Genomic DNA, 11,473 nt, shown 5'->3' with positions numbered 1-11,473 from the left:
TTAACTGAATACATTTCAATACATTTTTCCTTGCAAAGCAAAGCAATTGGCACAGAAATGAATGGGGTTGATCTTTTCCCATCAGCCTGTACAGCCCCCTAAAAGCACTGTGACACCAGGACCCACGCTTGGTTGGCAGCGCTGTCCGGAGCCCTTCTTTGCACCAAACTTTTGTATCTCTCCCAATCAAATTCTTCATTCTATTAAAGCTTCTAATAATTGGTGCTACTGTTATTTATAGAGCAGAAAACATATTCAGTAGCGCAGTACAACTGGGAGGGATACAGAAAGGGAACCTTAGTTTATACTGTTATAAATGGCAGAAAGGGTCCGAATCACAAGAGCTCACAGTCTCTTCTCTCTCTCCCCATTACATGAAATAGAGCGATTTGAGAGATTTAAAGAGATTTTGAGCTATTTGCAGCGACTCCTAGGATCTTCGGCGATACAGAAGAAGACAAACAAAAGTCTTTATAAAGACTACAACCCAACATCTAAAGTAGAAGAACAAGAAGAAGAAAAAGAAGAAGAAGAGGACTCTGCATAGTGAGTTAATACTAAATCTTTATTTGTTTATTGGGAGTCTCCACATTAACCCTAACCTTCCCTCTATTTTATATTACAGAACCATCCGACATGGGCCTCAAGAACAGCTGCCTGAGACCCAGGAACCAGGTAAGGCTGCTCACAACTTATAATATTTACTTACAAGAGTCGCCATATCATGTACGTTATCATGTACCATCAATACAACAGCACCCCTAGTGGAAATAAATACCTGCCACTTTGCTATTTCCCTCTGTGGTAGGAAACTGGCACATTATTATTACTATGAATTTAATAAAAACTGCTTAAAGCCTTAATGTCTTCTCTTTTCCTTCATTTCTCTAGGGCTCAGCGAGAACATCCTGTGGCCCCAGCGCTGACCCCTATCTGTGCTCTATAAAGAAGAAGATCGCAGAAGAAATCCACAGAGCACAGACAGAGCTGTGGATCAGCAAAGCTGCACTGACACTGGACCTGCCCAGGAAAAGTGCAGCTGAGTGGAAGAAGGAGAAGAAGGAGATAAAGGCCAGACTCAAACACCTGAACAAGGCCTTGCAGGAGATCAACGCTGCTATCCAGCACTGCACTGTCTAGGTGCCTTCTCCTTATCCGCAGTTCCACCAGCGCTCACCCCTCCTTCCAATATATGGTTTTATACACAGGGGCACACTGAAGGTACTCGCTAAATTCTGCATTCCCTTTCACTCCATCGGTTAGACTGCAGAAGCCGGGGTCTGCAGGCTGCCTGGGGCCCAGTGGAATGGAAGGGAATGCAGAATTCACCTAGTGCTTAACTGCGCTCATGTGTATGCCGCCATATTCCCATCATTTAACATCGCGCATTGATTCTGGGAGAAAATCCGATTGCCGTTAAGGAGTCAGGAAGGAATTTTTCCCTCTAATGAAGCAGATTGGCTCAAAGCTTCTCAGAGGTTTTTTTTGCCTTCCTCAGAATCAATGAAAAACACAATTTATTATTTGTATTATTAATAAAACTGTGATTTTCACAGATGAACCATCAAGCCGTGTGTGTGTCTTTATTCTGGGTATTGGGCTCATTTGGAAGGGGAAACACATAGAGGGGGAGAGACTGTGAGAATAGAACAAATCAGCAAAGTAGAGGCACTGAAAAGTGAAAGAAGAAAGAAAGAGAAATGTACACATGTTGCTGCTTTATAAGAAACCCTGCTTTCCACTGTATGTGTCAGTCTGATTCCTTACACCCCCCAGCACTTCAGTACCTGTGAGTGACACACACCAGTCCTCCTGCGGGTATGGCTGCTCCACCAAGCATTCTCACACCGGGCTAACGGGCTGAGCTTCTGTTTATAATGGCCATTCTTGGCATCCTCCCATCATTCCCCATCATGGCATCCAGCCCTGAGACCAAATCACTGAAGGGTAAAATGCACAACACAATATTCATTGGGCAGATGAGAAGGTGCCTGTGGGTACAAAACCTGCTCCTGTAGGGTTACTATGCAGCCATATTCCCTGGATACACATAATATTGCCAGGTGAGCAGTAAAGCACAGAACCCACCCATGTTATGGAACCCCCATACTGAGGGGAAGGGAATCCTTCTGATTTCCGAAAAACAGGTAACGCTTTTGTAGTGCTGGGCGGTATGACCAAAAATTTATATCACGGTATTTTTCAAAATTATATCGGTATCACGGTATTTGACGGTATTTTTTTTTCCCCATGCATGATTAGGTGACCACCCCAAACACCCGCCACCCGCACCCCCCCCGCCACCCCAAACACCCCCCCATCCGCACGCAGCCCCCCCACCCCCCCATCCGCACGCACCCCCCATCCGCACGCAACCCCCCCATCCGCACGCACCCCCCCCACCCCAAACACCCCCCATCCGCACGCACCCCCCCACCCCAAACACCCCCCCATCCGCACGCACCCCCCCATCCGCACGCAACCCCCCATCCGCACGCACCCCCCCACCCCAAACACCCCCCATCCGCACGCACCCCCCCACCCCAAACACCCCCCATCCGCACACCCCCCCCCACCCCAAACACCCCCCCATCCGCACACACCCCCCCCCACCCCACCCCAAACACCCCCCATCCCCTTCACATAAATATAACCCCCACCCCACCCCCCCCAAACACAACCCCATCCCCTTCACATAAGTATAACCCACCCACCGCCACCCAAAACACCCCCCCATCCCCTTCACATAAATATAACCCCCCACCCCCCCAACACAACCCCATCCCCTTCACATAAAATATAATTACTGGCCAGGCACCCCCCGACAGCTCACATTGGTATCCGACTCTGAATGCGTCCTAGCGATGGCGCTTTTGTAGAGTGTGCGCGCTGACGTCACGTGCGCGCTGACGTCACGTGCGCGCTGACGTCACGCGCGCACCCGGAAGTATTCAGCACACCGGTATGTAGAAAATTCATATCGGTTTCAAAAATAAAACCGGTGATCGGTTTTTACCGGTATACCGCCCAGCACTACGCTTTTGTATGTATCAAATCCATTCCCTTTTCAAAATATATGGATCCCTAGTCCTGCCGGTGCCATCTGAACCAGGTGCAAGTGAATGAGGCACCGGGAAGCAGCAGCGGGCAGAACCCCTGTGGCACCGCGCCGTATACAAGAGCAGAATAAAGACCTTCCTAGGATTGCTGGAAACAAACACCAGCATGGCGTAACATCAACATTCCCCTAAAGCTTTAAGCTACTGCCAGATGGGACTTATTACCCGCTGTGTGTGGCACCCAGGCCCATGCCAGCGGATTGGCTGATACTTGGCCTGCGTTTATTATACACCGGCTGAGAATCAGCCCCCCCTGGCAATAGCTTCAATGGACAGCGATACAACCCAAACCCAACTCTTTCACTTTAATGTGCCAGCGTTGCCCCCCTGTCCCATCTCTGCCCCAAACTGACACACAATTCTGTTACCTTACTAACTCAGTTTTATAGAAGAGTAACACAATTACTGCTAGAAGTAAAGCTACAGAGGAGAAAGGGTTAATACTGTGCCCCGCATGTGTATCCCAGTTTGTTACATGCTATTATTCCCATCATTTAGTTATGAAGAATAGCCCCCAGTAATGTACAGAGGGGTAACAGCCCAGAGTGGGATCCGCTCTCTGCTTGCCAATAGCGTGCCAGGAATCAGCACCACTGCCAGATATTTGCAGCAATGGAAACGATATTAAACCCCAACGCTGCTCATATTCAGACAAAATCGGCGGTGCTGCTACCTATGGGATTCCCATTACTAGCCGGGCAGAGCAGTTTATATACGGCAGTACAAGCAGACAAACAAGTGCCCGTGCCCTGGGCCGAGCATAGATGGAGCACACAACTAGCAGCGTGTTTTGGGGAGACCTGCACCTTTTTCAAGCATCCTGGCAACACTAAAATAAAGTCTAAGCAAGCAGCATTCACTTGCTCTGTGTGTGCTCCTTCCCATTAATACTATGTACTATGTATATAAAACATTGCCTTAAGGTGGATGCAGGGTACTGGGAGTTGTAGCACCAAAGCCACTGGAGCTGCAGGACCATTCATGCGAGTTCCCCCAAGCACAGAAGGTTCCTGCACAGCAGCAGCAGAAGGTAACATAGGTTCAGCAGAACAAGATGGCGTCAGTAGGGCGAGATGTTACCCACCTGCGTACCCACCCCATGTACAGCTTTGTTTGGGTAGCGCCATTGTACCCTGTGCAGGAGCTGAACTAAGGGTTTTACTGTACTACTAATATTTCTCTCCTATTCATTTTCCTTTCTCTCTTTCAAACCAAAATTGGGTTGCTAGGGAAAACTGGACCTAGCAACTAGCTGTCTGTTGAAACTCCAAGACGCTCAGCTGAACAAAAAGCTAAATAATAGGAAAGCTAGAAAATAAAGACTAACTGCAAACTGTTTTGGAATATCCCTGTGTACATCACACTTAATGCCAATTTAAAGGTCAACTTCCCCCTTAATAACAGTGGAACAAATCTACAAGCGAAACCGAGAATGCCGCAGGGGTCATTTATAAGCGGCATACAAAGTGCCATTTTAAGAAACCATGTTGTATTGTAGCCCAAATACAGCATTTTTACCCCCTACAATTCCACATGAGCCGGAGAGATGGTGATGCGCTTGACACAACTGCGGCCCAATGGCGCCACCATCTGGAGAAAGCAGGTATGCGCTCAAACTGAGGTGCAAGTCCCACTAACGTGCCGGGCTAAAGGGAAGTGCTGTGCCCCTACAGGGTACGGTACCACTGGAACCAGGAGCCAATACTTATAGCTGATAGGAACGTGTCACTATTACTTTTATCAGTGTGAATCCCCTAAATATGAATGCCAGGGCGCTACTGGGCAGTTTGGTGCCGGTATGTACAGCATTACATAAGAGTCCGGCCTACAGAGGCTCCATCACAATAGCGCATACAATTTATCCCATAGGTCACTTTAGCTACTGCAAAATCAATGCACTTACTGCATTTTATGTAGAGTAAAGTTACAAAAATATCCCCAAGTTTACCCAAGAAAGCCATGTATTTTTGGACAGTACACGTTAGGGTGAATCTGAGCGGGGTAACCATGTCTCTCTACTCCAAACTACTAAGTTGCAAAACTTTCTGTAAATTAGCGTTTTGAAGCAGCACCTAAACATCACCTTACAGCTTACATTTTACATCATTTCTCCCTAAAAATGAATGGCAGCGCCACGGGACCCCGAACAGTTTAATGCCTAATGTGCATAGGATTACAACTATACTCACTATCCCACAGTTACACTCTGTACCCCTGATACCATCTTGCCTTACTATACTCACTATCCCACACTTACACTCTGTACCCCTGATACCATCTTGCCTTACTATACTCACTATCCCACAGTTACACTCTGTACTCCTGATACCATCTTGCCTTACTATACTCACTATCCCACACTTACACTCTGTACCCCTGATACCATCTTGCCTTACTATATTCACTATCCCACAGTTACACTCTGTACCCCTGATACCATCTTGCCTTACTATACTCACTATCCCACAGTTACACTCTGTACCCCTGATACCATCTTGCCTTACTATACTCACTATCCCACAGTTACACTCTGTACCCCTGATACCATCTTGCCTTACTATACTCACTATGCCACAATTACACTCTGTACCCCTGATACCATCTTGCCTTACTATACTCACTATGCCACAGTTACACTCTGTACCCCTGATACCATCTTGCCTTACTATACTCACTATGCCACAGTTACACTCTGTACCCCTGATACCATCTTGCCTTACTATACTCACTATCCCACAGTTACACTCTGTACCCCTGATACCATCTTGCCTTACTATACTCACTATGCCACAGTTACACTCTGTACCCCTGATACCATCTTGCCTTACTATACTCACTATCCCACAGTTATACTCTGTACCCCTGTATGGGGAAGTTTAAAAGAAAAGATTTAAAAATACTCAGTGGGGGGGGGCTCCTATGCCTCATTCTGCTAAAGGTGACTGACCAATTGTGTAACGGAGAAATTAACACTGCTGGGGGCTGATAAAAATGGGTAGGTAAGGTAAAGGTAGGGTGAGGTAAAACTCAGTGGTGTTGCTGACAGAGGGCGTTAGTTGAAAAATGAATAGGTTAAAATCTGTGCAAGGAGTTGAGTGGGTTCTGCGGCAGGACTTAATTGGTTAATATGTACCTAATGGGGCTAAAAAACATACAGGGAGCCATAGATACAGATATGAGGGCAACCAACCTACTATATAAGTATCTACTGTACTGTAATGATTGGAAGGAAGTAGAATATTGCTTTGCTCCAAAGGCCACAATGCAACAGCATGGCTAAAGCCCCTTCAGCAGCTCCGTATTATAATTATTCTTATTCTCTATAGCCGAACAGTCCCTCACTCTGCTGTGCTGTAACTATGCTAACTGTTCAGCAATAGCGACTAAGGATAATGAGAATACGGAGCTGCTGAAGCACAGATGGGTCAGTGAGCTCTAATCTTATCAAGAGGTTAATAGTGCCATGTCTGGGGGCAGAGGCAAAAGATGCTTTGTAAATGTGTAGCAGGAAATGATAAACTATTAATGGGTTAGGGCACCGGCACACAGGGCGTTTTCTTACCCACGATAAACTGAGATACCGCGGGCGAAGAAACGTCCCTAGTTCCCTTCTCACAGGCAATAATGGAAATCGCCGGTGGGGAAACCTACAATGCGCTTCCGCTTTCCTAAGTTGCCTCGCGGGGAATCTTTGGGAAACTTGAGAAACCGGAAGCAGCGCGTACGTTTCCCCCCAGTGATTTACATTATTGCCAATGGGAAAGCATTTTCAGGAGAGCAGTCGCCGGCGGTAGCGCAGATTTACTGCGGGCGACTAATCTCCTAGTGTGCCATCATCCTTACCAGGGAGTTGGTAGGGGGCAGAGGCAGAGGGGGCTGAAGAGAGACAGCAGGGAGCAAACACACTGCTAAGGGTTAATATAGAGGGATTTCTCTCCATACTCACCCCCTGCAGCTCCTCTCTGATCCTCCTTCTCTCCTGCTCATGGTATGTGCCCCCACCTGTATAGTTTGGCCAGAAATGGGCCCCTACCCTGATGTACCGCTCCATTAACTCCACACATGCCGGTACGATCCTTGGAAAATGGGGAATAAGCATTCCATTAACTCCACACGTGCCGGTACGATCCTTGGAAAATGGGGAATAAGTATTCCATTAACTCCACACATGCCGGTACGATCCTTGGAAAATGGGCAATAAACATTCCATTAACTCCACACATGCCGGTACGATCCTTGGAAAAAGGCAATAAGCATTCCATTAACTCCACACATGCCGGTACGATCCTTGGAAAATGGGGAATAAGCATTCCATTAACTCCACACATGCCGGTACGATCCTTGGAAAATGGGGAATAAGCATTCCATTAACTCCACACGTGCCGGTACGATCCTTGGAAAATGGGGAATAAGCAGTCCATTAACTCCAGAAATGCCTGGAAGATTGGAAAATGGGAAATGAACACTTTGTTAACACCACACAAAATACACTAATTATACACACAGTGAGAAGCAGTGAGAACCATAGCTTCAAATCCATTAAATACACTGATCTCTGAAACCCCAGACCCTTCCAAAAAGCAGGTCTCCTGTAGGCTGCCTTATGTTGTACCTGAAGATCTCAGCATGATAGAGTTCAGAAAGGGGTCAGAAATCTTTTCTGCTGCCAAATGTTCTCAGTAGCCCCACCTTGTGGTAGGCAGGAGAATAGCACCCAAGCAGTAGAAACCCCTTTAGCTCTTATGAGACTTGGGCCCTATTGGCTATTGGTACCTACACACCAATATTACAACTAAAAAGAAATATATATTAGTTGGTTCAAGAATAAAAATTGAAATGGTAGAGTGAATTATTTCCAATGTAAAAAGTGTAATTCAGAAATAAAGTACCCCATACCTATCAAGTCACAATTCTTTCAGAAGTATAAATGAGGTGCCAACTAGTGATGAGCGAATATGTCCTTTTTTGGCAAAAAAATTTAAAAAACGTAATTCTTGAGATGCAGATGTGATTTTTACAGGGGCAAATTTTTTTTGCGCCCAACTCTTTTCATTTGTTGTGTAACATTTTTTTCTTACTCAAAAAACATTTAAGTCAATGGGCGCTTTTTTTCTCCTCAATTTTACATTGAGCTTTTGGTTTTATTTTTTTTTACGCAACTTTGTTCTCCAAATACATTATAATCAGATTTCTTTTGTAGCAAGTTTTGCCCCAGTTTCAAGGAAAAATTTCACTATGGCGAAATGTGGAATGTTACTGTGAATCCACGTGCGGCAAAAAAATGAGCTCATCACTAGTGCCAATAGCTTTCTTTAGATGTGAACTGGAGAGGGACATGGAAAGCTCTAGCTATGGCTCTGCAAGGCCCCGGCTCTTCTATAAAGCACAATAGCCTTATTGTACCCCAACATTCCAGCATTCCCAATGCCCGTCATACTTTTATTGCATCCGATGACTCTGTCTCTGGCCTTATCAGTTACCTTCCCCTTCATGCCAACTCTGTCCTCCTTCCTTTCTGTGACCTGTCAGAACCCCCACAATGCACCACATTAGAATCCCGCAGGTCTGTCCCATCTTCCTCTTCCCTCAAAAATGAATGAACTCCCTAGCGCAACATTGCGGGTTCTTTCTTGCCTGGACTTGGAACAGTAGCAGGAAGGTTGTGTTGAGGCAGAACTTTGCTCTGAATGGGTGAGTGCCACAGGGTAGGGCTAAACGCAGCTTTTGGATCCAGGTTGCATCCCGCTAACTCTACATTATAAGTTATATAACGGGTATTAAACATGCAGACGCGGTGGATTTGTTTGCCGAAATGCATACTCACGTGTTTCAGCACTGAAATCCGCTGTGTGCACCTTGCCGATACAGTGGCTCAGGGTGTGGACATATCTGAAAGCTGATTGGATTCTAGTGGTTGATTCTTGGCTTTTTGGACCTTTTATTTTAAAATCCCATAAAATTACTCTAGAAAGCCCCCCAGAATAACATGCCTTTCTCCCTGCATCTAGATGTATTATGTTTACAAGCAGCTGAACTGCAGCTCTTTTACAGACTTGTCTAGCATATTTAATAATAGAATTACACAGCGGGGAAGAAAAGAAGCATAGAATTTATTTAGCCCCCACTTTCTGCCCCGTCTACCTGTGCCAGCATCCAGCATTAGTGTGTAGCCATATATTTATTTAGCCCCCACTTTCTGCCCCGTGTACCTGTGCCAGCATCCAGCATTAGTGTGTAGCCATTTATTTATTTAGCCCCCACTTTCTGCCCCGTCTACCTGTGCCAGCATCCAGCATTAGTGTGTGGCCATATATTTATTTAGCCCCCACTTTCTGCCCCGTCTACCTGTGCCAGCATCCAGCATTAGTGTGTAGCCATAAATTTATTTAGCCCCCACTTTCTGCCCAGTGTACCTGTGCCAGCATCAAGCATTAGTGTGTAGCCATATATTTATTTAGCCCCCACTTTCTGCCCAGTCTACCTGTGCCAGCATCCAGCATTAGTGTGTAGCCATATATTTATTTAGCCCCCACTTTCTGCCCCGTGTACCTGTGCCACCATCCAGCATTAGTGTGTAGCCATATATTTATTTAGCCCCCACTTTCTGCCCAGTGTACCTGTGCCACCATCCAGCATTAGTGTGTAGCCATATATTTATTTAGCCCCCGCTTTCTATCCCGTGTACCTGTGCCACCATCCAGCATTAGTGTGTAGCCATATATTTATTTAGCCCCCACTTTCTGCCCAGTGTACCTGTGCCACCATCCAGCATTAGTGTGTAGCCATATATTTATTTAGCCCCCACTTTCTACCCCGTGAACCTGTGCCAGCATCCAGCATTAGTGTGTAGCCATAAATTTATTTAGCCCCCACTTTCTGCCCCGTGTACCTGTGCCACCATCCAGCATTAGTGTGTAGCCATATATTTATTTAGCCCCCACTTTCTGCCCAGTGTACCTGTGCCACCATCCAGCATTAGTGTGTAGCCATATATTTATTTAGCCCCCACTTTCTACCCCGTGTACCTGTGCCAGCATCCAGCATTAGTGTGTAGCGATATATTTATTTAGCCCCCACTTTCTGCCCAGTGTACCTGTGCCACCATCCAGCATTAGTGTGTAGCCATATATTTATTTAGCCCCCACTTTCTGCCCAGTGTACCTGTGCCACCATCCAGCATTAGTGTGTAGCCATATATTTATTTAGCCCCCACTTTCTACCCCGTGTACCTGTGCCAGCATCCAGCATTAGTGTGTAGCCATATATTTATTTAGCCCCCACTTTCTGCCCCGTGTACCTGTGCCAGCATTCAGCATTAGTGTGTAGCCATATATTTATTTAGCCCCCACTTTCTGCCCAGTGTACCTGTGCCACCATCCAGCATTAGTGTGTAGCCATATATTTATTTAGCCCCCACTTTCTGCCCCGTGTACCTGTGCCAGCATTCAGCATTAGTGTGTAGCCATATATTATTTAGCCCCCACTTTCTGCCCCGTGTACCTGTGGCCACCATCCAGCATTAGTGTGTAGCCATATATTTAATTTAGCCCCCACTTTCTGCCCAGTGTACCTGTGCCACCATCCAGCATTAGTGTGTAGTCATATATTTATTTAGCCCCCACTTTCTACCCCGTGTACCTGTGCCAGCATCCAGCATTAGTGGTGTAGCCATATATTTATTTAGCCCCCACTTTCTGCCCCGTGTACCTGTGCCAGCATCCAGCATTAGTGTGTAGCCATATATTTATTTAGCCCCCACTTTCTGCCCGTGTACCTGTGCCAGCATCCATCATAAGTGTGTAGCCATATATTTATTTAAGCCCCCACTTCTGTCCCGTGTACCTGTGCCGGCATCAAGCATTAGTGTGTAGCCATATATTTATTTAGCCCCCACTTTCTGTCCCGTGTACCTGTTGCCAGCATCCAGCATTACTGTGTAGCCATATATTTATTTAGCCCCCACTTCTGTCCCGTGTACCTGTGCCAGCATCCAGCATATGTGTAGCCATATATTTATTTAGCCGCCACTTTCTGTCCCGTGTACCTGTGCCAGCATCCAGCATTAGTGTGTAGCCATATATTTATTTAGCCCCCACTTCTGCCCCGTGTACCTGTGCCAGCATCCAGCATACTGTGTAGCCATATATTTATTTAGCCCCCACTTTCTGCCCGTGTACCTGTGCAAGCATCCAGCATTAGTGTGTAGCCATATATTTATTTAGCCCCCACTTTCTGCCCCGTGTACCTGTGCCAGCATCCAGCATTAGTGTGTAGCCATAATATTTATTTAGCCCCCACTTTCTGCCCCGTGTACCTGTGCCAGCATCCAGCATTACGTGGTAGCCATATATTTA

The 11,473-nt window shown here is 46.3% G+C and overlaps 1 long non-coding RNA gene across 1 annotated transcript; it reads left to right on the top strand.

Annotated features, from left to right (window-relative positions):
* Positions 1 to 634: 634 nt before the first annotated feature.
* LOC116406607 lies at positions 635 to 955 on the top strand. Its single transcript, XR_004219679.1, has 2 exons — positions 635 to 675; positions 892 to 955. It is a non-coding gene; the product is annotated as an uncharacterized LOC116406607 (long non-coding RNA).
* The last annotated feature ends 10,518 nt before the right edge of the window (positions 956 to 11,473 follow it).

This window comes from Xenopus tropicalis, chromosome 8, assembly GCF_000004195.4.
Source record: "Xenopus tropicalis strain Nigerian chromosome 8, UCB_Xtro_10.0, whole genome shotgun sequence".
In the NCBI taxonomy this organism is placed as follows: Eukaryota; Metazoa; Chordata; class Amphibia; order Anura; family Pipidae; genus Xenopus; species Xenopus tropicalis.
The sequence above is the reverse complement of the archived record's forward strand: the minus strand, read 5'-3'. Positions and strand labels throughout refer to the sequence as shown.